At 45.8% G+C, this 26,248-nt stretch overlaps 1 protein-coding gene across 1 annotated transcript in view; it reads left to right on the top strand.

The window, feature by feature from the left end:
• LOC147717617 (E3 ubiquitin-protein ligase TRIM11-like) overlaps positions 1-26,248 on the top strand; it is a 658,037-nt gene that overhangs the window by 347,357 nt on the left and 284,432 nt on the right. The window lies entirely within an intron of this gene.

Raw genomic sequence — 26,248 nt, 5'->3', positions numbered from 1 at the left:
TCTGCAGCTTCAACCTATGGCTCTTTCAAAATGACATTCCCTCCTTGGACACCACCTGCAGCCTTGCCCCGCTGAATTTTACTTTCTCAGGACATTTTTCTAAAAATGTCTTCTAAGTCCAAGTCCAAAGGTAAGGGCTGACTAGGCACACTCCACTACTTATATTTGAACCTTGCTCCATCGCATTTGGCCATATTTTTTTTACTTTGACCCAGTATTGCACAGCTAGATGTCCGCTGTTGGTGCCTTGATCTTTTGGGCACCAGTTTTAACTAAAAGATTTGTTGTTTTGGTGTCAAATAATGTATTAAAAATTACTCTGTTTCTAAATTGGCGTAGGATTTTTCTTGTGTTGTATTTTCACTTCATTACAGTTTGTGTACTGCCTCTAAGTTAAGCCTGACTGACTTTTGTGCCAAGCTACCCATGGATAAGCACTGGTTAATTAGGTGGCTTTTTGTGGGTCACCCTGCAGGGAATTGTGGCTGTTGCTTGACTAGGGCTTACACCCCAGACAACAAACAACCACATTTCTCACAGTATTTTTCTCCTATTAAGAAAAAGAAAACCCACTGACACACTGTGAGTCCTAACGGCATTAGATGATATGATCAAATGTGTTGAAAATTGCCTTAGATGATTTGAACAACAAATTCTCACCTAGCTTTTGTGTTTCCATAGATAGATACACTTTCTTCAGAGGAAGCATGGTGTGTCTGAACCAGCTAAAGACTATAGCGCAGCCTTGAAAAAAACTCTTGATCACATGCCAATTTTGGAAATTGCAGGGTTTAGACGGTTGATGGATGATATTATTGTCAACACGTTATTTTTCTTCACCTTTTCGCATAAATGTGAGACTTGGGCAACATTTCCACTTTGTTCCCCTCTCTTCTTCTGACATGAAAGTTGCAGATGATGACAGAGTGGGCAAACTGGTGAGTACCAATCAGTAGCTCCACGGATGGTACTTACGTGAGGCCCTTTCTGACTCCTCTCACCCTTTTTTTGGTAGATGTGAGACTATTTGGGTTTGGTTGATAAATTCTTGTAGAAAAGAACACTTGGAGGTTGGCATGACTAATAATTGAGGGTGGCTTTACCTAGGAGTATATATTACCCATTTGATGTAACACTAAAAAGAGTTGTAGTGTTCTGTGTAACCAGGTCATCTGTGTATGGACATTGAGTGGAGGGCGACCTGGCTATATTACCTCTGTTGCTCCAATTTGTTTGATGGTTGTCAAGAAGAAACATTTTGCCCATGGCAAGTTCTTCAGGAAGTGTGGAGAGGTGGTGGGAAGTAGATAATGTTGTGCTGCATCTCAGTCAAAAAGAACAATTGATGGACAGAATGCAGAACAATGTCATACATTCACCTCAGTACAGAGATCTTGGCCTAAATCCATCGTTTTTTTGCTCACCATGCCATTCCAGTTTGGACCAAGCCATATGAAAATCAGTCTTGACCCGGCTCTAAATGGGAACAGTCCAGCCCATCCTAGGACCCGTTTTGGGCTTTCAGCCCTTCATCAGCCAGGATAGCTTGACTCCAGTGGCATGGAGAGCACGGGACCCACGTCTGGACATACCCGTCCCACTCGGGGTGACAAATGCAAAAAGAACTATTGATGGACAGAATGCAGAACAATGACATGCATTCACCCCAGTATAGAAATCTGGGCCTAAATGCATCGTGTTTTTGCTCACCATGTCTTTCCAGTTTGGACCCAGCCATATGCAAATCAGGCTTGACCCTGCTCCCAATGGGAGAAGTTCAGCCCGGACTGCCAGGCAAGGTCCTCCCTGTACTCAAACAAGCATTCTAAGACTGGTTTTGGGCTTTCAGCTTCTATCAGTCATGATAGCTTGACTCCAGTGGCATGGAGAGCACGGGACCCACGTCTGGACATACCCGTCCCACTCGGGGTGACAAAGGCAAAAAGAACAATTTATGGACAGAATGCCGAACAATGTCATACATTCACCCAAGTGCAGAGATATGGGGCTAAATCCTTCTTTTTTTGCTCATCATGTCATTCCAGTTTGGATCCAGCCGTATGCAAATCAGTCTTGACCCTGCTCCCAATGGGAACAGTCCAGCCCGAGCTGCCAGGCCAGGTCCTCTCTGGACTGGACACAAGCATCCTAGGACCCGTTTCGGGCTTTCAGCCCTCATCAGCCAGGATAGCTTGACTCCAGTGGCATGGAGCGCACAGGACCCACGTCTGGGCATCTTATTCTCAGCTCAGGGAACAAACCCAACTATGAAAGGTAAGAGAAATTCCCTTAAGTATTCAGGTATACTATACATTATTGTTTCTAGGACAGTATGAAAGAAAACAAATGAATGTGTGACTAGAAGTGGTTTACAACCATTTGATATGTGTTCCAAAGGTTTCTTTGGCGAAAAGATTTGTCTTTTGAATCTAAAGGTAGGTAAGTCATCATGAAATTAAGAGTAGTTGAGAAAGGACGCTCTGTGTTGGGGTGATTTGAGCAACAGTTACCGGGAATTACATTAGATTTCATCAGTTTATTGCAAGTGCTAATTCTGTATAATTGTTAGAAACTGGGTAGCGTGGTGCGGAGCGGGTAGGCCAAACTTGGAGGCATTGTATAAAGCATCTGTGCAGCACACTCACCGGCGACACACCAGGCACACTACATAAAGGGACTCCACACCAGGTTGCATGAAAATAACTTGTAGAATGCAATCTCCGGTTCAGATCAACTGTGCCAACCGGCACTGGGAAGCAGTTCAGCGAGGGACTATTTACAATGCAGGGCCAATCGGGCCGCTGCCAGAACCATCACAAGTCCAAGAATAAATGGAAGTTCATGACTATTAATACATGTTATCAGTCCGTACCTCCTGGTAGAATAATGAACTTAGCATCATCACATGAGCCTCGATCAGAGTGGACATAAACATGTGAACAATAGTTATACTCCCTTTACATCATAGTAGCCATAGAAACAGTAGGCCTAATAACCCTTTGAAACACATTACGAATTTTATCAACATGCGTCACATAACATTAGGCATGCTTGGGCATGCAGCCACAACAGCATAACCACATGAGCATAGAGGCACCTTCTGCACCACCCCCATCAGTGTAAGGCATCAGGCATCATCAGAAAGCATTAACCCATTTGCATAAACAACATTAACAGTGGGCATACCAGAAACCTTTTTACCATAAGTCAGAGCAGGCCTGAACAGGTGCATGAGGCATTTCCTTAGGCGTAAAAGCACATTATGCATTTTATCAGCATACATGAAACATGAGGCAGGCAACATGGTGCAGAGAACATATTATGCCAAACATCAGTAGTGCGTCATGGGAATACCACCAGGGTGTATAACCCACCATGCATCCCAAAACATATGCCCCTCGTGGCATCTCAATAGCATAAAACATTAGGCAGGGGAATATCATTGCATGAAGTGTCATCCATGTTATGCATAAACATCCTGCATAACACTAATAGGTCAGATACACCACATATGTCCTCAGCAGTGCACCCAGTAGATTATCGTCCCCAAGGTACCTGTAGAAGGTACCACCTGGCACTCAAGATAACCCGGCCCAATGTTGCAGAGTAACTTCTGGCGCTGCTGCGCCGGGGGAGCCCCCTCTCTCGGGACTCTCAAATTAGCAATGCCGTGGCCCACAGAGTACTGACCCGTTGTAGGAGTGAAGAGATGCCCCATGGGGATGTCCAAAGACCATGTCCTGCCCACCCTGATGCAGTGCAGCTGCGCAGCAAATGAAGGACGGGCACCACTGCACCCTTAGGGGCACCACTCTAGGGCCCAGAAAATGAAAAATGCTCCTTTGGTGCAGCGACCCGCAACTGCAGCATCGCTGTGTAGACCCCAGGGCACTGTGGCCCTGTCCGGAGTGGATCCCCACGGGGGCTTCAAAACAATTATGACCCCAACGTTGGAGCAGCCCACTCTCTTGCGGGACCGCTCAAGAAAAGCAGGCCCTGGCAAGGCACCTCAACGCGGCGGCCCAGGGAGCACAGACTACGTGCCCCGATGTAGCCCCATCCACCCTGCAACTGCCCCACTGACCGGCTCAAAGGGGACCTCCTTTGCTCCGGTGGCGGGACGCAGAGTGTCTCCTCCATTGGAGAGGCTCCGGCAGCAGCACTTCTCCATCTGCTGCAGGGGCAGGCACCGACAATGTACCTCGGGCCCTATCCGCCTCTCCCAGCAGAAGGCTGCAGGCCGCACTGGGCTCTCTCCTATCACGGGAGCCCTGCGCCTTGATCCAGGCTCTCTTCACCCAGGCCACCCCTTGTGGGACCCAGGACTTGGGCTTTGCAGCTTGTAGGGGTGGGACTTCCTCAGAGGGCTCCCGCCGGTGCCAATCTAAGAGCGGCCCGTCTCTTCCTCTTCCGGGTCGCCGCAGGCAGAGCGGCGGCCCTTTCCTTGTTCTGCGCAACCCGGGTTGCGGCGGTGATTCCGGGCAAATTCCAAGTGCGGGGTAGGCTCCAGCCAATGTTGGCACTAAACCCGCGGGGTGTTCTCCCACTGAGTTTCTAAATAGGCCGGAACGCTGGGTGGGCACCTGCCGCAAAACGTTACTCACGGGGTAGTCTCCCGCTAAAAGGCATAAGTCAGCGGGGTGGGCTCCTGCTGTCAAAGTACAAAGAAAGGCAGCACAACGCAGGTGGGCACCCGCGTTGTTCAGCAACACACTGGATAGGCTCCCGGTATATTTTAAAGTAAGCCGCAACCTGCGGGGTAGGCTCCCACTGTTATTAGACACTCAGCACTTATAATGCGGCACAAACGCGGGGTAGGCACCCGCTTTTCTCCTGCACACAGGTGGGATGCCCACACCGGGGGGTCCCCGCGGGGTCACCCAATAGCGGGGTAGGCTCCTGCTGTATTTCTGAAACAAGCTGCTCTCCCTGGCAGCAGGCTCTGCAAGACCTACGCACCTTCTTCTCCTGGGCAGGTGCTGAAGGCAGCGCTCACGAGGCGCTAGACAGCAAGCAAAGCACAGCCAATGCAGGGATGAAGTTGTAGCGCTTCCCAGATGCTAAGTGCCACCAAATAAAGCTGCCATCCTCACAAGGCGCTAGGGAGGCAGGCAAGTATAGTCACTTGAGATATAGCGCACACGGGCCGCTAGGGTCCAGGAAACAGGTAATGCAGGGCAGGATCATCAGGCAGTATGGCAGTTCACCAGACCTGAAGCAGCAGTTCCTAGGAACAGTCATCCTCCATTACAATGGCAATCCTGCTAGCGCCGCAGTCTCCAATCCAGCAGAGTCTCCCACTAGCCCTGTGGACAGCAGAGGGGTACAGATTGGCCAGGGGCCAGCACACAGGCCCTTGTCGTGGTACCTCCTGGCAGAGTGTCCTCTCTCAATCGAAGTCCACGCACAGTCTGAGCACATGGAGGCACAACCCCCCCTATAATACCCCCCTCACCCCACCAACCAGAAAAGGCTAGAACCTTCTAGAAGGCTCCTGGCAGTTCCAGTCCCAACTGTCACTGTGGGGGAGGTGTAGAGCACCCTGTCACTTCGAACACTAGACCGCCAACCCACCTCATGCAGGCGGCACAAACATTCAGCAAAGGCGTCCATTTTAAAACTGAAGTTTCTGCAATGGTGTAAATAAAGGTGCGTACACCATTGCACAGCATTTATTATTTTCCTCACACCACGCATGGCATATACATTTCCTCCCATGGTGGGGATGTCCCCTAAAGGGAGGGGGTTCCTAACATAAGCCTATGTAGGGCTGAAAACACACACTTGGCACTGCTAAACCGTGCCAAAGTGTCCAACGTCCTACAACCACTCATTCCACAACAGCAAAAAGGCTAGGGGGAACGCGATAAAGTTCGGGATGACCGTGCAAGCAGGGCCAAGTCCAACAATAATAATGAAGATTTTGGACATTCAGCGAGCAAGGGATTTCCAAGAATATTTTTGACGCACAAAATCATTCTCCAGGATGGACTCGTGAAGTAAGAAACACTCCACTAGGAACTGAGAATGACTTTCAGAAACTGCAAAAAGATGGAATCATAGAGGCTGTGGATTCTGCTGATTAGCTAGGACCAGTGCTTGATTTGAGACAGTAGTTTCCGGTGGGCCTGGAATAGTCCAAATTGCCACACTTGTAGGATTGTGATAGTTAGTAGTTTTGTTTTGGCAGGGGCAATGTCTGATGCAAGCTGCAGTGGCCTCCTAATGAGAGCCCTGTCACTTATTTTATTTTTTTACAAATTAAGCACTGGCTAGAACCCCTAGTTGTGGCCAGAGGTGCTAATGCTAAAGTTAAATTAAAAGTGCAATTTTGTGATGCAATGTGTAACTTACTTGGGGTGACAGAGGTATTCAGCCAAAAAGGGAGGAAGAAGAGGCAATTAAGACTGTCCCCTCTTCTACAGACAAGGAATATGTGAGATCCTTTTGTGATCTATCAGAGTTTTAATATTGTACAAAAGTTATTGAAAGATAAAGGCTAGTTTGAATGCAGTAGGGAACTTCAAGGTGAATTATGCCCCAACCAAGGAGGTCATTTGTAAAATGATTCCACTTTAAGGTTTTGATCATACTATCAATAACGCCACAACCATGCTGCCAGCAGGAATGGACATGGTGTTGTGTTACCCAAAGAGAACTGGTCAGTAAAGAACTTACCATACTCAGTCATTGGCCGAGAAATGTAGCATGTGTCTGATGAATGGAACACTTCAGGCAGTATGTCTGGGGTTCAACATTTGTTCTTGGAGTAGACCTTAACCAATTACTAAGGGGTTGATTACGATGGGAACATCGTTAGGCAATTTCCTGCCCGCCATATTATAATGGGCGGGTCCGTGGTGGTCAAAAAATCAGACCGCCACGCATCAGACAGACTCCTTCAGCCCGCCGGTGCGGCAGCGGCCTTCCCACCCCCAAAATGGTGGCGGTGCCTACCAGGCCCCACTGTAGGGATTAGGATGTGCCTCCCCGCCAGCCTTTCTATGGTGGTTCACCCGCCATGAAAAGGCTGGTGGGGATGGACATTGGGGGCCCGTTGCGGGCCCCCCTGCACCCATGTTTTGGGCACTGGCTGCACCCATGGTGCCCCCCTACATTTTCCTGCACCATGTGGCCGGCACCACTTTTACAACCGGCAGCACCCGCTGCAATGTAAAATATAGCCGTTGCGACCGCCATGGTGGCGGTCCCATCCTAATCCCGATCATGGGGCAGCCGACAGCATGTCTGGCGGTCCCATTTCCCGAAACGATGGGGGACAGACTGAAGTCTGTCTGCCATCATAATCACTCCCTAAGACCTTAACCACTAGTGACCTATCAAAGGCTTCCCCTTTGATTCTCAGGATAAATATGAGATTGTTTAATCATGATTACAGGATAGAAGAGAATATATTTCAGGCATTAGGAACAGGATAACTGATTTTCTAAGCCCCTATGCCATTAAAAGCATGTTCATCTAATGATTTAGAGGAGTACTCGGTAGTTAGTATGGATGTGACTGCCTTTGATGCTGTTTCCAAGGAAGAGTGGCTGGAAAGGCACCAAGGGGAAGACATCTTTGTAGAAGTACATAAGTTTGTCAAGAATGGACGGTCAGATTTGTGGGTTCTCCATGATGACCTGTGTGGTTACAAGTGAAGCCCTATCTGGAATCTGACCCTTCACGAAATCGGACAGAGGATGCCTCTGAACGTGGGGATGGAACAAGAACAGATTTCTCTTTCCGACGATGGCTCCGATTAGGATGAAGAAATCCAGCATGGACAACGTATTATTAAAACAGTCCCTGCCTCGCCCCGACTCCCAAGTCAACTGAAAAAGAAGGCTCTGCACCAACCCGCGCCCTCGGTCCCCGGTCGGCACAGAGAACACGCTTCTGACACTCAGTCTTCTAGTTCGGCACCGAAGCCTACCAAAAAGTCTTCTGGCTCCAAAAAGCCCCATTCCAAGTCAGGCACCGAGCCAAAGTCTTCGGGGTCGAAGACAAAGTCTGACTCCAACCATCACCACTCAGCACCGAAAACCAACTCTGATCCGAAAATAACAACCCCGACCCGTTGGCACCGAAATCTTTAGCGCAGAAACATGCTGATACACCAAAGTCACCTAAAAACCATTGTTTTGGTGATCCGCTCAAAAATCCGGACCCAATATAGAAAATGTTAGTCATGCATCCAAAAACTGGACATATACCACTAAGGTGACTCTAAAGAGAGGGGCTAATACCAAAGAGGAATGTCATATTCCATTGAAGAAGAGAAATATTGGAACAAACCCTTCCCCCTCCTCCTCTTCCATCAACACCTTTGCCTCAGTCTCTACCTGTGCCAACTTCACCTGAGCACTCACCACCACATACACCTGACAATCAGGGGGATGGGGATGACAATGATGATATTCAGCCAGGACCTACATATGAGTGGGATGACTACAACACTGACTCTCCCACAGATAATGATCCTGACCTATATCCTACCAGGCCCTCTCCGCCAGACGACAGTGTAGGCTATATTGAATTGCTAGGCAGGGCTGCCAAATACCATGGTGACCAGCTTCACAAAGAATCCCTTGAATAGGATATCCTATTTGAAACATTAAACGGCACGCAAAAATAAACACATGTAACCCATGCTCAAGTTAATGACCAGACATATAGGCGAGATACTTAAGGATCCTGTCAGGGCACTTATCCTTACCCCTTGAGTGGATAAAAAATACAAACCTGCACCATCTGATCCTGTCTACATAAGAGGACAATTACCCTTAGACTCGTTAGTAGTTTCCAATGTATGCAAAAGGGCAAACTCCCAAACTACTGGAGACGCTCCACCCCCAGGTAAGGAGTCAAAGCTCCTGATGCTTCAGGGAAAAGGGTAGCCTCCCATGCAGCTAACTTCTGGCGCATATCTAACACATAAGCATTGCTAGCCAGATGTGACCGTGTGCATTGGGATGAAATGGAACAACTCATCCAATTTCTGCCCCAAAAACACAAATCTAAAGCGCATGACCTGGTGAGGGACAATTAATTGCAAACAATCAAATTAGGCGCTGCCTAGATGCTGCTGACACATCTGCCAGAGCGGTAAACACTAGTGTCCTTTTAAGAAGACACGCCTGGCTACGCATATCAGGGTTCTAACCTGAGGTTCAAACCCCCATTTTGAACACTGCTTTTTGTGCCAGTGGTAGATTCTACACTTGAGAAGATGAAAAAAGACTGAAGTGGGTAAATCTATGGGAGCTCTTCAGTCTACACAAGGCTGTGGTTCCTTTCGGTGCTTTTTCTATCAGGCAGGGTCCAAAAATAATTCCTCGGAAACTGCATCCTCCTATAAGGGCAATAACCAACCCTTAGGTACCAAAACTTACTTCAGAGGGGGTTATAGAGAAAACAACGGCAGAGGTAGAGGTTTGAAAACACACACACGTAACCTCCCCCTCCAATACAAAGCAGTGACTTGCTCATAGTTCCCCCAGACCGCTTAACACCTGCGGGGGGAAAACTGTCACAATTCCTATCAAAGTGGCAGTCGATAACAACAGACTAGTGGGTTCTACAAATTATCCATTCTGATTACTGCCTGGAGTTCATCAACACTCCTCCAAACATTACCCCAAAGTCACACAAGCTTTCAACGGATCACCTACACCTCCTCAAACAAGAGGTAGAATCCCTACTTACAAAACAAGCTATAGAGCCTGTACCACCACAAGATCAAGAGTCTGGCGTGTATTCCTTTTACTTCCTAATTCCCAAAAAGGACGGCTCTCTTAGACCAATAGTAGATCTCAGAGAACTAAATGTTTACATACAGTCAGACCATTTCCACATGGTAACACTTCAACAGGTACTACCTCTTTTGCAAAAGGGCGACCTTCTGTGTAGTCTAGACTTAAAGGACGTCTAGTTTCACATTCCAATCCACACGCCTCACCGAAAATTTCTCAGGTTCGTGGTAGCAGGTCAAAATTACCAATTCAATGTACTCCCATTCGGAGTCACCACTGCCCCCAGAGTTTTCACAAAGTATCTGGCGGTAGTAGCTGCGCATCTAAGAAGACAAAGCATTCATGTCTTCCCATACCTGGACGATTGGCTCATCAAAGCCACCACGTTTCAACAATGCTGTAAGCATACTTCTGTAACCATTTAGTTGCTTCACCAGATGGGGTTTACAGTCAATGTGCTAAAATCACATCTTCAAGGATTACGACACCCAGTCTATAAAGATGAAACAAAAACTTTTAGAACGAGGTTACCCCCATCGCCTTATCAGAGAAGCTTTTAAAAGGGCACGTTTCTACGATCGGGATTCCCTCCTCAATGCGCAAAGACAAAAACAGGATCAGAAACTTGTCTGCATAACCAAACACTCAACCTTGGACGCCACTGTTAGGCAGATAATCAATTCAAATTGGCACCTTTTTAAATGTGAATCAGACCCACAACAAACTTGCTAAACCTATGTTCGCACATCGCTGAAATAAAAATTTGAAGGATTTCATAGTGCGGTCGCGTTTCAATAAGTCCACAAGTAATCCACCATATATACAGAAATCCATTGATGGAATGAATGGAGTGAGAGGCACATCTCGCTGTGGCTCTTGCCAATCTTGTGATCAGATTATTACCGGCGAGACCATGACATTCAGCAGTCGTACCATACATGCAAAAGAACTTTGGACCTGTAACACACAGAATGTGGTGTACCTTATTGTATGCCCCTGTAATTTGGGCTACGTAGGGGAAAACTCATGCGCGATTAAAACAAGAATGACTGAACATAGGTCCGCAATCAAAACTTTGAAATACACAGCCCCTCTGGTAAAACATTTTGCAGAATATAAACATTCCCCATCAGATGTGAAGTGGCGGATTTTGGAAAAAATCCACATCTCGAATGACAAAGGAGGAGAGAAAATCTGAAAAAAGAAAAGTTTTGATGATTTTTTCTCTAGGCACTTTCACACGGGGCCTAAATAATGAGCTCCCTTGGGAAAATGCAATAATCTGACCTGGCTTTTAAATATCAGTTTGCACTGACCCATCCCCATTTTTTACTTATTTCTGTGGTCATAGTACTGTGACATTAGTTAGGTTTGTTTAGTAACGAAAATGTTCTATTTACCCCGTTCTGTTAGGTTTAAGAGAACGCTTTTCTGGGTACAAAGTTCTGACTACGCCATCAAGTATATGTAAGACTTTAAGATAAAGGATATACTTGAAGGGCGTTTTTTATCAGGTAATGTTTCGCTCTGACTGTTTAGAGCTCTACGCGCTGAGAGTCTACGCCATTAGCATTTAAATAATATCCGCCCTTTATTCCCTCTAAACCAGGGATAGAAAAAGGAAGCCTTTCGCCTGATTTGTCTCCTCCGGGGCCTGCAGCCGCTTTCAACCGGCTGTTTTGATTAAACGTGTAGCACTCGAGTGCAGGTAACATCTTTTGTTTAATGCCACTTAACGATTTGTTCACTGTTATCTAGTGACTCCGATCAGTTTGGGGAGTCCGTTTCATAAGGTGTACTATTCTTTTTCTAGTATCCCGCAAACAAGAAATCGTTTTAAATCCAAAAAAGAATACGCTAAGATTACGGCATTGAATAAACAAATTGGTTTGTTTCGACGCCGCACATATAAGGTATAAATTCAGTATAAAATGCAAATTTTGAAATATGAGGGTGAGATTGAGAGAGTGTTTTGTTTTCAATCCGACTATCATTTTCATGACTGTTTATCTTGCCATTTTAAATATGGGCAATTGCTCGTATAGATAGTGTTTTTGACAGAATGCGGAACACTAGATGAAATGTGCTAAAGAGGGCTCACTATGAACAAAACAGACATGCTCTGTCATAATGGTACCCGTATTACAAGGCGTGTATGGAGTCCTTGAAATAACACTTTGAACACATCATGGTTCAATATCTTGATCATAAATACGTTTTTCTTGTGCAAATGGGTCTGCCGCAACTGTTTTTTCTATCGAAAATAATCGTTTCTTACCTCTATTTTTATTCTTAACGTGTGTGCGGAGATATTTCTACTAACTGCTTAGAAAATGGTTCAGAGACTGTCTAAAAATGAAAAAAAGGAAAAACTTTTATAAAATGAATATTTAGGTGCAAAAACATAATGGGATAATGCCCACCTGATTTCAATTTTAAACCATACTAAATTCGCTCTATCAAATGTTACCATCCCTCTATAGCAATTAAGACGAAGTCCACATCTCTACACCTTGAAACCTTTTTAACTTCAGAAAACTTCCCTTTTTCACATGTTTAAAGGTAAGAACTATAGATCCAAATGAATTATAGCTTTAATAATGTAGGTATGTTTGAATTTTGTCTAAACTCCAGGATACACAACTATGCACTGGTGTAAATTTGATACCCAACAAAATTCTTTTATAAATTTAAAACAAAGTAAAGAGAATGGCACTAGTCCAAACTTTTTTTTCTTTCTCTTCTCCCCTATTTTTCCGTTTCCCCCCCCCCCCCCCCCCCCGTTTCGCCCCCCTCCTCCCCTCTCTTTTTTCACCTCTTTTCCTCTGTTTCCTTCTCTTTTCTTCTTCTTTTTTCCTACTCTTCGGTTTTTTATAATAAATGATCATTCTAGTTGAACATTTGTATATTTATATATAGGAATATATTTGTTTGTGAACCTTTTCTAGCGATGTATCCTGTTTTAATTTTATGTGTCTGGCAACAGATGGTAACACCACTGTACCTAATAATGAATGAGGAATGTATCCCGACTGGCATAAGGAGATATTTTGACTCTTTTTTGTTTAAACTTTAGAATCTCGCTGAATTTGTTCTGATGAAGACACAAAGCATGTGTCGAAATGAGTCGTCGGGAATCATCTATGTGTTAATAATTCCCTGACTACTGTAAATCTTTATATTGAAGATTTGTCTTTTTAAACAAACTTCCCCCCTTTTTTTAACTATGTGTATTATTGAATATGTTCATATCAATTTTTATAAATGTAATAACATTTTTCATGTTATCATACAATATTTTTCTTTTAGTCTTTTTCTCCTTATGGTGTGTTCACCTTCCTGTATACTTGTTTCTGCCAGACAATTTGTTTTTTATTTTGCCTGGGCTTTTACCCTTGCATATAAAATCACACCTTCAACCAGCCGAAACTCAGAACTATCCGGGAGCCACTTTGGATACTCAAATGGCTCCAGCGTTTCACAACACAGCCAGAATTCGAAACCTTCAGGTATTATTTCTCTTCTTTCAAGCCAGTCAGTCACTTCTAGCTTGAGTTGTTATACAGCTGTTGGGAATGAAGGCATCTTGCATCAGAATCGTTCCCCATGCCAGGCTACACATGTGTCCATTTCAAGAATGCTTAGCCAGTCAGTGGAACCAGTCACATGGTCTATTAACCGATCTAGAGTTGGTAAGCGGCCGTACTCCTTGTTCTTTGCAGTGGTGGAACACCAAAACTGTGTCAAAAGGACGGCCATTCATAGACCCTGTTCCACAGACAGTATTAACAGCGGATGAATCTGTAACTGGCTGGGGAGCTCATCTTCAACAAAACACAGGAACCACCAGCAAGAGTTGCTGCACATCAGTCATTTAGAGCTGACTGCAATCTTTCTAGCTCTCAAAGCCTTTCAAGATCACCTGTCTGGCAAAGCTGTCTTGGTTTAAATCGACAACATTACAGCTAGGTATTACATACAGAAACAGGGGGGGGGGGGGGGGGGGGCGCACTCTCTCCAACTGTCCCACTTAGCCCAAAACATCTGGAAGTGGACTATTCACCACCACATCCATCTCCTAGCTGAACACCTCCAAGGAGTCCACAACCAGATTGCGGACCTCATCAGCAGGTATCAGATACACAAATGGGAACTTCATCCTCAAATTCTCCACCCATACTTCCAAGCTTGGAGAGTCGCTCACATAGATCAGTTTGCAACACCCCAAAACGCAAAGTGCCAATGCTTCGCCTCCAGGTAGCTACACCCGTTATCTAAGGGCTATGCTCTATAGATGAACTGGTCAAGGATATTTGCTTACGCTTTTCTGCCTCCCACTCATTCCATTAGTCATTTAGAAACTAAGGCAAACATCGCTCACACTAATCCTTGTAGCTCCAACATGGGCACGTCAGCCCTGGTTCACATCACTGTTGGAACTCTCTCAGGTACAGCATCAAAAATTACATTTAACTCCCAGTCTTCTCACACAGTGCATGGAGAAGTCAAACTCCCAGATCCCAAACAATTGAACATCACGATCTGGCTCCTGAAGTCATAGAGTTTGGTTATCAGAACCTTCCACTAGACTGTATGAACATTATTAAGGAGGCCAGAAAGCCTACCACAAGAGCTTGCTACGCAGCCAAATGGAAGCGATTTGCTATCTGTTGCAATAACATCAACCCTGTTGATGCTTCCATACAAAACATTATCTGTTACCTGTTACATTTGCAGCAGTCACCTTTGGCCTTAACATCCATCAGACTGCATCTTTCTGCAATTGCAGCCTATCTTCAAAATAGGCAACATTTATCGCTCTTTAGAGTGCCTGTAATCAAAGCATTTATGGAAGGACTGAAAAGAGTTATACCACCAAGTCTTCCACCTGCCCCAGTATGGCATCTTAATATAGTCCTTACAAGGTTAATGGGCCCACCGTTTGAACCCATGCACAAATGTGAACTACAATTCCTCACTTGGAAAACAGCTTTTCTCGTTGCAATCACTTCATTAAGGAGAGTGGGTGAACTACAGGCGCTATCATTAGAAGAACCTCTTTTCCAGCTACACAAAAATAAAGTGGTTCTTCGTACCAATCCCAAATAAACCCAAGTTAGTTTCTGCATTTCACATTAATCAGTTGGTTGAATTACCTGTTTTCTTCCCTCAATTTGACTCTGTTGCAGAATGAGCTCTTCACACCTTAGATGTTATAAGAGCACTATTGTATTACTCTGAAAGAACAAAATCTTTTCGTGAGACCAAAAAACTTTTTGTCGCTTTTGCACCACCTCACAAACGCAATCCTATATCCTAATCAGGTGTTGCTAGGTGGATCGTTAAATGTATTCAGATTTGCTATGCAAAAGCCAAAAGGACCCCCCTAGAGCGTATTCCACGTGTAAGCTAGGAGTTACTGTGCCTTTCTTAGGGAACATCCCTATTACTGACATCTGCAAAAATGGTCCACACCACAGACCTTCACCAAGCACTATTGTGTAGATGTGTTAGCCAGACAACAAGCTAATGTGGCCCAAGCAGTACTTAAAACACTATTTCAGACAACGCCATCAGTTACAGGATAGCCACCGCTTAGGGGAAACTGCTGTGTAGTCTATGCATAAGCATGCGATCTACAGCTTACATGCCTCGAACGGAAAATGATACTTGACTAGTATGCATCTGTTCTTGGCATGTAGAGCTGTAGAATCTCATGTGACCACCCACCTCCCCGGGTACCTGTAACTGCTGTAGTTCTGTTGTTACTACTCATACATACCGCCATCTCTGTTCTTTACTACTACTCCATTCTTTCACCCTCTGCTGGAAAACAATCTGAAGATGGAGTTGATGACCATGCGCACTATCACAGAAAGGAGGAGTCACCTACCTCATGACTAGGAAGACTTCTTCGAAGAAAAACAAAGTGCAAACATCTGGGCCCAACACTAGATGGCGATCTATACATAAACATGAGATTCTACAGCTCTACATGCCAAGAACAGATACCTACTGGGTAAGTAGCATTTTCCTTATCAGTGAATAGTTGGAGTTTTTCAGAGATAAAATGTGAGTTAGCTGTTAAATCAGAATTTTGTATAGAGGTGGTAGAAAAGTACAACTATCAAGGGTAAGGAATAGGATTGTGGGCCAAATTGATTAAATACTGGATGGAAAATCTGACCAGTATCCTTGGGACCAGTTTTAAATTTTTTGAACCGACCCGTTTGCCAATAGATCATTTTGTACAATTCTGAATTAGAATGGGTTGAAGTCAGACCTACCTGATGAGGTTATTGTGCTAGGTCACACATTGCAAGTCACTATTGTGGCCATCACTGGAATGGTGGCCTGCTAGGGTCAGAAGACCACCATGTCTGTCATCACCTTTAAAAAAAAAATAATAATAATAATTTTTTATTGTAGCCAAAAGGGAATAGTGTTGCGTTAAAAAAAGAAAGTGTACCTTTTTTAAAGTTTGTTTGATAGTTGGAAGGGATCATCTGGACTACTGCCTACCAACAATTTTTTTTTCACAAACTCAAAGTGTTCCATGGTGGCCATTCTTTGTTGCGAACAGCTTACCACCCTAAAACGGCAGTCAGTAATTTTTCAGTGTCTTGGGAGCAGATTTTGGTTGCAAAACATTGATTTATTATTACTGATGTGGAAGGATCTTTCAAACTTTTGAGAGGGAAAAAACCTTCCTTTAATGAAGGACTACATGGGTTGGATTATTGCGAGAGACAAAGGGAGAACTCTCCTCAGGCATCAAGGGTAAATATCAAGCAAGCACAGAGCATATGTAAAGAATGTTAAGATTGCAAACATTTAATTAACAGTTGGTGAATGAGTAAATTAACAAATTAATAAAAATGTATAGAGCGCAAAAGCTGCTCCGACCGGAGCATCCCAGCACTAGTTTCAGGGGATAGAAGCAGGTGACTAACCATCATTATTAGCAAAATGGAGAGGAAAAAAAATTCACATTTCTTCGAAAAGATGAGTCTTTAAGAGAGCTTTATACTTAGCCTCTGTGGAAATATTCTGAAGGTGTTCAAGAAGAGAATTCCAAAGTTTAGGAGCCAGAAAGGAAAAAGCTCTGCCTTCAGCTCTACATATATGTATGTTCGAGGCATATGAGCTGCAGATTACACACTGTGCATAGATCGCCACCTAGTGTTGGGCCCGGATGTTTGCAGTTTGTTTTTGTGCTGAAAAGTTCTTTGGAAGTCACGAAATAGGTGACTCCTCCTTTGGACCACATTGCGCATGGTCATCGGCTCCATCCTTAGATAGTTTTTTTCCGCCACCGGGCTCGGATGTGTTTCCTGCGCTCTAGTCTGGAATCGGTTTCCTTCGGCGCGCAATCCTCACCATTTCGACGGTATTGTTTCGATCGCGTCCCCCACTGGCGCGATCCTTCACCACTTCGAAGTCTTCGATTCCGGTCATCGACAAAGGCCTTCGGGCCTAACTAGGCCTCACTCTCTGGCTCATGGAAAGGACGCCATTCAAGAGGTGACTTCAATGTGGATTGAGGTTTCCCCACACCGATCTACATGAGGCGTGCAACCTTTGCCTCTCACAGGAGCACGAGGCCAGAGACTGTTCCGCTTGCTCCTCTTTCCGCTCCAAGAAGACGATTCTGGACCAACGAGCTCGAAGAACAATGGCTCGCTCGTCCGCTCCGATCCCGGATGACCTCTTCGAAGAGGGCGTTGACATGTCTGAACAACGGCAGGCTGAAGAAGGTTCCAGCTCCTCTGATGCCCAAGACTCAGACGTCGAAGACATCACTCCAGCTCAACGGGTCGTAAGTAAGAACGTCAACCATGACCCTTCCTAGATACCCTCAAAAAAGGCTTTGGTCACACCCTCACCTTCGGGCCCGGGTGCACACCGAGAGACTGCTTCCCATGCCCCGCCTTCGGGTCTGGCAAAGAAGCCTACTAAGCCTCCAGGCGGCTCGGGCTCGAGTCCGCCTATTCCCGGCGTAGATCCTATACCGACACCAAAAAAGAAGCCATCTTCCTCATCCACGCCGGCTACTCCCACATCCAAGCATCCGGCGTGAAGACTGGCACCGGTTCATCGACGTCCAAACCACACTCCGGACCGAGCAAAAAACTGCCTAAAGGTCCCGACCCACATCCTTTGGAACCGAAAAAACAGGAACCGAAGAAACATGTTCCAGTTAAGGACATTCCAAAAGCTCACAGCTCACAGCTCTAAGCCGATAGACGCTAAACCAGCTGCTGAGTCAGTGCCGAAAAAAGCCTTCGGAACCGAAACGTTCGACACCGAGAGATCTGCCTCCCTCAGAAGAGCTTTTTACACCAGATCCCACTCAATAGACTCTTGTAAGGGATCCTAAGACTGGCCAACTAACGCTTAGCTCTAAGAAGAGACCACGAGGGAAGCCTACAACTCCTCCTCCTCCTCTCAAGAAGAAGAGGCAATTCAACTTCTCCATTAAGAGTCCCTTCTCCACCTCCTCCCCAGAATATACCTCCTCCTAAAACTCCTCCACCACATCATTCACCTGCACCATCAACTGACCCAGATGATATACCAGACACAGACTCTGATCACACGTGTGGGGGTGCACATAACCCAGTAGGGACAGATAGTCCCCCTCAGTCACCTAACCCATGGGACGATTATAACACCCCTAATGTTTTTTGCGCCCCGCAAGACGATGTGTATCCCTCCAGGCCCTCCCCACCAGAAGACACTATAGATTTTAACCTATTAGTACAGAGAGCGGCACAATATCATGGGGTTGATTTGCACACAGATACTGTGGAGGAAGATTTTTTACTGGACACTTTTGATGATACACAAAGGTCCACCGCCATTTTACCAATGCTTAAAGGGGTTATTAAGCACGCAACAGAGGTGTTTAAAGATCCTGTCATGGCTCCAGTCATCAACCCTCGCTTTGAGAAAAAATACAAAGCTGCCCCTACTGACCCAGTTTACATTAGAGGCCCAGCACCACTAGATTCCTTAGTAGTATATAATGCACATAACGTGCTAATTCACAAACATCAGGTGAAGCACCACCACCAGATAAGGAATCTAAACTCCTGGACGCCTCCCGTAAGCCTACTGCCTCACAAGCAGCTAACATGTGGCGCATCGCCAATACCCGAGCACTATTGGCTAGATACGACAGCACACTAAAATGAGCTCAAATCCATCATGCATCATCTTCCAGACAAATACGAAAATAGGGCCAATGAACTCATACAGAACGGTAAAAACATCATCAACACTTCCATTCGTTGTGCCCTAGATGCCGCAGATGCTGCCTCAAGGGCAATTAACACCAGTTTCCTTCTCCGTAGACATGCCTGGCTGCTTATTTCAGGTTTCAAACCTGAAGTGGAAAATTCCATCCTAAATCAGCCAATTGATGAGCAACACCTATTTGGCCCTAATGTAGATGTATCTTTGGAGAAAATGAAAGATACAGATACAGCTAAATCTATAGGAGCCCTGCAATCGCAGGCTCCTAGACGTTCTTTTTGTCGCTCATCATATAGAGGTAACACAAGAGGCTACTCCTTCAACAGCCCTTCCACGTCCTTTAAAGCCCCTAGCCAATCTACATTCGCTAAGGGCTACCAAAGAGGGGGTTATAGGGGTAACCATAACAAAGGCAGAGGCAAAACCAACAACTCCGGCTCTGCCTCCACTTCTGCCCAATGACTTTCCTCCACTCCCGCCCCCCACCATTCCACTCCTGTGGAGGGGAGAATACAACAATTCCATCCTGCCTGGATCAATATCACATCAGACAGGTGGGTGAGACAAATTATGCAATCAGGTTACTGTCTAGAACTAACATCTTCCCCCCCAAACATACCACCCAAACTGTGTCCAATGTCACAAGAGCACCTATCAATGCTAAAGCAGGAAGTAATATCCCTGAAAGAAAAAAGTGCAATAGAACCAGTTCCTCTGCACCAACAAAACAAGGGAGTCTGCTCCCTATAGTTTCTTATCCCAAAGAAGGACGGCTCTCTAAGGCCTATTCTAGACCTCAGACCTCTAAACATATACATACTGTCGGACCATTTTCACATGGTCACACTTCAGCAAGTCCTTCCTCTTTTGTTAAAAGATGACTTCCTGGCTACTCTAGATCTCAAAGACGCATAATTCCACATTCCCATTCACAAAGCTCACAAGAAGTATCTCAGATTTGTGATAGACGGACAGCACTATCAATTCAGAGTACTCCCATTCGGAGTCACAACAGCACCAAGAGTATTCACCAAGTGCCTAGCAGTAGTGGCAGCACACTTACGAAGACAGCACATCCACGTCTTCCCATACCTCGATGACTGGCTCATAAAAGCCAGCTCAAACAATAAGTGTGTGAAAAACACGCATGCCACTATCCAACTGCTTCACAACTTGGGGTTCACAATAAACCACACCAAGTCCCATCTGCAACCATCCAAGATACAACAGTACCTTGGTGCCACAATAATTAACTCCAAAGCGCTAGCTTATCCCACTCCAGTAAGGATAGCCAGCATGCAAGCTCTTATCACAAAGTTTCAGCCAAAGTTTCAGCCCTTCCATCACGAGTGTTCATGCAGCTCATAGGGATGATGGCCTCCTGCATTTTTATTGTGCCCCATGCAAGACTACAAATGTGTCCTCTCCAAGAGTGCTTATCACGTCAATGGAACCAGGCTCAAGGCCAATCAATTAACAGACCTAGTGCTGGTAGACGGTCAAACTCATCGCTCTCTGCTGTGGTGGAACACCAAAAACCTTTCCAAAGGGTGACCGTTCCTATAGCCAGTTCCTCAGATAGTCTTGACAGCGGATGTATCGCTCTCCAGCTGGGGAGCCCACCTACTGCATCACTTCTTGCAGGGCAGGTGGACGCCGCAACAAAAGATACTCCATATCAATCACCTAGAGTTACTAGCCATATTCCTAGCACTGAAAGCTTTTCAAAAGCAAATATCAAACAAAGCTGTGCTAGTCCGCACGAACAACATGACAGCCATGTACTACATACAGAAGCAGTGCGGAACACACTCCCTGCAACTCTCTTAACTAGCTTAGAGCATTTGGCGGTGGGCTATACCTCAAAACCTATTCCTATTAGCCCAGCATGTTCCAGGAGTGCAAAATACCATAGCAGATCTGTTAAGTCGTCAAACACAACGGATCCAGTGGGAACTTCATCCCAGTGTTCAACCATTTTTTCAGATGTGGGGACAACCTCAGATAGAACTTTGCCACCCACGAAAACGCCAAATGCCCAAGCTTCGCTGCCGTATATCCACACCCACTGCCCAAAGGCAATGAGATATGGATGAACTGGTCAGGCAGATTTGCGTATGCTTTTCCACCTCTATCACTCATGCCACGAGTAGTACGCAAACTACAGCAGCATTCTCTAACCCTCATCCTAGTTGCTCCAACGTGGGCCAGACAGCCATGGTACACCACACTGCTACAACTGTCGCTGCTCCGGGTAACAACGCGGCTTTTAATACAGATAGCTGGTAAACTGACTCCTTCTATTCTGTCTGGATTACTAAGAGTCTGAACACCCTCAACTTATTAGTGCTCAATCAATAGCAGAGCTGTGCCATACCTATCCCCAGTATTTGAAGACGATTTTATGCTTATTTGACACACCGCGGGAAACGCTGACGCCTCTTTTCAGCATAAGGAGTTTTAACATCACGGATCAGTCGCACCTCCGATAAAGAAGTCCTGTGTCTAGACCCCGGCCGGACTTATTCTGACTAATCTTCTCTACATTATCCGAAGATATGATACATGCAACAAGATGGTAGTGTCCTGAGGAAGACACTTTCAACGTGTCGAAACGCGTAGACGGAAACCATCTCCCTACTGTGTTGTTTAATTATATAAACAAATAACATGTATCTTTTACATACTCGCTGAAAAATCTTTTTACTGTTTTTTAATCAGTATGTCAATAAATTATTTCGTGACACTTTTATACAATTTATAAAATTGAAATTTCTGTGCTAATTTAGTGCCTTATTACTTATTATTTATTATGAATTTGTTACCTGAACTATGCCAGTGTCTATGTGTTTCCTGGGTGCTTTATTTTCCACAAAAAAAACAACTGTCGGTAGTACCACATCAAAAACTATACCTATCTCCACACCTTTTAACTCAGAACCGTGGAGAGATCAGGCACCCGGACCCAGCTCAGCTCAACCTTGCGATCTGGCTCCTGAAGTCCTAGAGTTCGGCTATCTTAACCTTCCTCCAGACTGCATGAACGTCATAAAAGAAGCTAGACGCCAACCACTAGAGCATGCTATTCAGCTAAATGGAAACGTTGTGTAACATATTGTCACAACAACAATATTAATCCTCTAGACATGTGAATTCAACACATCATAGGGTACTTATTACACCTCCAAAGATGTAACTTAGCCTACACGTCTATCAGACTGCATCTTGCTGCCATAGCAGCATATCTTCAAAACAGGCAGCATCTATCTCTGTTAAGAGTGCCTGCCATTAAAGCTTTCATGGAAGCTTAAAGAGAATAATTCCTCCCGGGGTCACACCCTCACCAGTGTGGAATTTAAACATTGTTCTTACGCGACTAATGGGACCTCCCTTTGAACCATTACATAAATGTAAACTACAGTTCTTAACATGGAAAGTTGCGTTCCTAGTGGCTATAACTTTTTGTTACGAAGAGTTAGTGAATTACAAGCTCTAACCATTCAAGAACCCTTTTTGCAAATGCATCACAATAAGGTTGTTCTCCGTACCGATCCAAAATTCCTTCCTGAAGTAATATCTCCCGTCCACCTCAATCAATCTGTGGAACTGCCAGCAGAAAGAGCTCTTCAAACCCAAGATGTCAAAAGAGCATTGCTATACTACATTGAAAGAACAACCTTTTCTTAAGACCAAACAACTCTTTGTGTCTTTTTCACCACCACACAAAGGCAACCCCATTTCAAAATCTGGGTTAGCTAGATGGATTTTCAAATGCATACAAATTTGCTACCACAAAGCCAAACGTACGTTATCTGTTCCTCCTAAAGCCCACTCTACAAGGAAGATCGGGGCTTCAATGGCATTTTAGGGAACATTCCCCTAGATGACATCTGCAGAGCAGCTACATTGTTTACACCGCACACATTCACAAAACACTATTGTGTAGATGTGCAAACCAAACAACAAGCTAATGTAGGCCGAGCTGTTCTCAAGACACTATTTCAAACTACTGCAACAGATAGGGGTGGTTGCTGCTATATAATCTATGCACAGTGTGTAATCTGCAGCTCATATGCCTCGAACGGAAAATGCTACTTACCAGTATGCATCTGTTCTTGGCATGTAGAGATGCAGAGTTACAAACGCCCACCCGCCTCCCCGGCTACGCTTGTATGTTCCAGTATTATCTTAATTAGATTCAGCTTACATGGACATCCTACTTTTTCTTACAAAGCTCCATCATTACCCTAATGTCGAAAAACAATCGAAGGATGGAGTCGATGCCCATGCTCAATGTGGTCCAAAGGAGGAGTCACCTATCTTGTGACTTCCAAAGAACTTTTCAGGACAAAAACAAACTGCAAACATCCGGGGCCAACACTAGGTGGCGATCTATGCACAGTGTGTAACTATGCAGCTCTACATGCCAAGAACAGATGCATACTGGTAAGTAGCATTTTCCTTTTGGGCTGCTCAAATGATTTTGTTGGGTTGAACGCACATTTCTGAGAAGTTGGTATTTTTTAATCGTGTTTTGAATGTAGATCGGACCGTCTGTTGCAGCGCTGTGAAGGTGAATACTAGTGCTTTGAATTTTATTCTTTGGCTGATGCAGGCTTTTCAATCCCTTTTGGGTTGACTATGTTGCAGAATGTTCAACACAAGGCGAGCCGCAGCGTTTTGAACGCGCTGTACTGTGTTTAACAGCTCTTGAGGGGCCCCAAGGAACAGGACATTCGCATAATCTAGCCTAGATATGATTAAGGCATGAGTGATGCACTTTTTACTTTCAAGTCTGTTTTATTTCCAAATATCAGGGTTCGTAACAAGTGCATTAGAACACAGCGATAAGCCTACAACCCTAAGAAGGTCCGGCCGCGTAGAGTATAGTGCAGCAGTAAGGCCAAAGGCCCGGACAAAAAGACAAAATGGACACAGCATTTTGCCTACAACCCCACTAGGGCCGGCCGCGTAGAATGCTGTAAGCAGTGATATTCGTCGGATTTGTAAGTAGCCCATTTGACAAATTCATTCACAATTCACAATCTAGTAACTAGCCCAACAATGAGAGGCAGCCCAACGGGGCTCCTATTTCATATATGAAACCAAGAATCTGATAGGGGAAAGAGAAAGGAAGAAATATATGTACTAGAGGGAGAGGTAGCAAAGAGTGCGGCAGAGGCAGAAGAGGCGTGCGTCAGGGAGGGGCGCGGGAGAAGGGTCTCAGCGTGTTGCTTGCGGTTCCAGAGGTGTCTAAGGCAGCAATCTAGCGGGATTGGGCGGGGTCACAGCATAATCAAAGAGGCGGAGGGTCCTAAGCCTGGTGGGCATGTGGCGCGCGTGTTGCATATTGCAGAGGTAGCTAACTAGGGGCTTCCAGACAGCCCCGAAGCGTGTGTCGCGTGCTAGCAATCGCGCTGTGAGAAATTCCATTGTTATAACATGCCAGAGTCTTACGAACCAGGTTGCTATGGGGGGGCTTCTGTCCTCTTCCAGTATAGGGCTATGAGCTGCCCAGCTGCTCCCAGCATCTGAAGCGTCAGGATCCAGTCGCTACGTGTAAGTGCCTTAAGGCCGGCAGGTTTAATGCGGAGTAAGATCGTGCTCACTTCTTCAGGCAGGGGGAATCCCAGTACCCTCTTTATGTGACTAAGGACTTCCTTCCAGAAGATGGACAACACTGGGCATCCCCACCAGATATGGAGAAAGTCCCCTGACGCAGATTGACACCTCCAGCACGAGGGAGAGACCGCGGGAAACATCTTAAGAAGGTGATAAGCATGAGATGGCGGGCTCGCCGGGTGTTGCAGGATGGGATAAATCTGGGAGATCAGTCCCTTTAGCTTCCCAAGAGAGCGCGCCAATTTTTCAAAGGGAGTAAATTCTCGCGTGGCCGCCTGTGATACACCCTCTTCAGAGACCCAGTGTCCTAGCTGTGCGTATTGCAATCTTGCCTCCCGTGGTATGCGGAATTCTTCCCGACAGGGCTCGAATGTTTTGAGTGTGCCCCCGTCATACAGAAAAGGGGGTGGTGATGGACAGAGTATCTGAATTAAGCAGAACACTCGTACCCAGTCAACAGATCAGGGCTTGATCCATCACCGTTTTTTAGCTCACTGCACCATCCCAGCTCAGAACCTGGCTACATGCAAATTAGTCTGTCCCTGGCCCAGTGCATCATGGGAACAGGGCAGACCAAACTACCAAGCCAATTCTTTTACTGGAAAGGAAACAAGCTTCCGGGGACCAGTTTCTGGCATTACAGCCGTCTTCAGCGGGCTTGCTTGAATCCTGATGGTGTAGTGAGCAAGGGACTCATGTCTGAGCACACCCTTCCACGCTTATGGTGGACAAAACGATTCAGAAAAGGGGGTGGTGATGGACAGAGTATCTGAATTAAGCAGAACACTCGTACCCAGTCAACAGATCAGGGCTTGATACAGGTCACAGATTACCCTGCAGTCGCCCTGTGTCCATTTGTCGAAGGCACGGGATTTGTGGGCCGGCAGGAAGTGTGGGTTCCCGGCTATGGGGGTGCGTGGGGATGGGAACGTGGTGAGGCCTTTGGACACGGCTACATTGTCCCATATGCCCAGTGAAGTAGTGTGGCTCACTGGTTAGAGGCGGCAGACCCGAGAGCAGAGGACGGCCCGGGACCAGGGTTCGATTCCCGGCGCGGCAGGTTTCTGGACCAGGGTCATCGGACTCGATAATTCTCTCGCCTCGGTGCCCACTCTGATCAGCGATCACACTCGGCAACTCTGGGCATTAGCTTGCCTCATCTTCACTAACGGCCCCACCAGACCGCCGGGGATGCCTGGTCTCACCCTGGAGATACCCATTAAGGGACCATCTCTCAGGGAAGCCAGGAAGGTTTTCGCAGCAGTCGAAGCGCCTTGGGACCCTACGGGTAAGTAGTGCGCTATATAAATGCCAATACATTTACATTTACATTTACAAAACTGTTTTAGTGGGTACTGCCATATATGCACTTCTGGGACGGGCCACGCGATGTAGCCATGGTAGGTCCCAGATGGTTCTTCCCGTCACCGCCCTGTCCATGTGGAGCCATCCCTTCTCGCTTTCCGTAACTCCCCACTCTAGCACAAAGCGAAGGTGTGAGGCCCAGTAGCAATGCACAATGTTAGGGCAGGCCAGACCCCCCCCCCCTGTCTCGCGGCGACATGAGGAGCTTTTGTGAGAAGCGGGGCTTTTTCCCACCCCATATAAAAGAT

This window comes from Lissotriton vulgaris, chromosome 5, assembly GCF_964263255.1.
Source record: "Lissotriton vulgaris chromosome 5, aLisVul1.2, whole genome shotgun sequence".
Classification (NCBI taxonomy): Eukaryota; Metazoa; Chordata; class Amphibia; order Caudata; family Salamandridae; genus Lissotriton; species Lissotriton vulgaris.
Note: the sequence above shows the minus strand (reverse complement) of the source record. Positions and strands in the feature narration are given on the sequence as shown.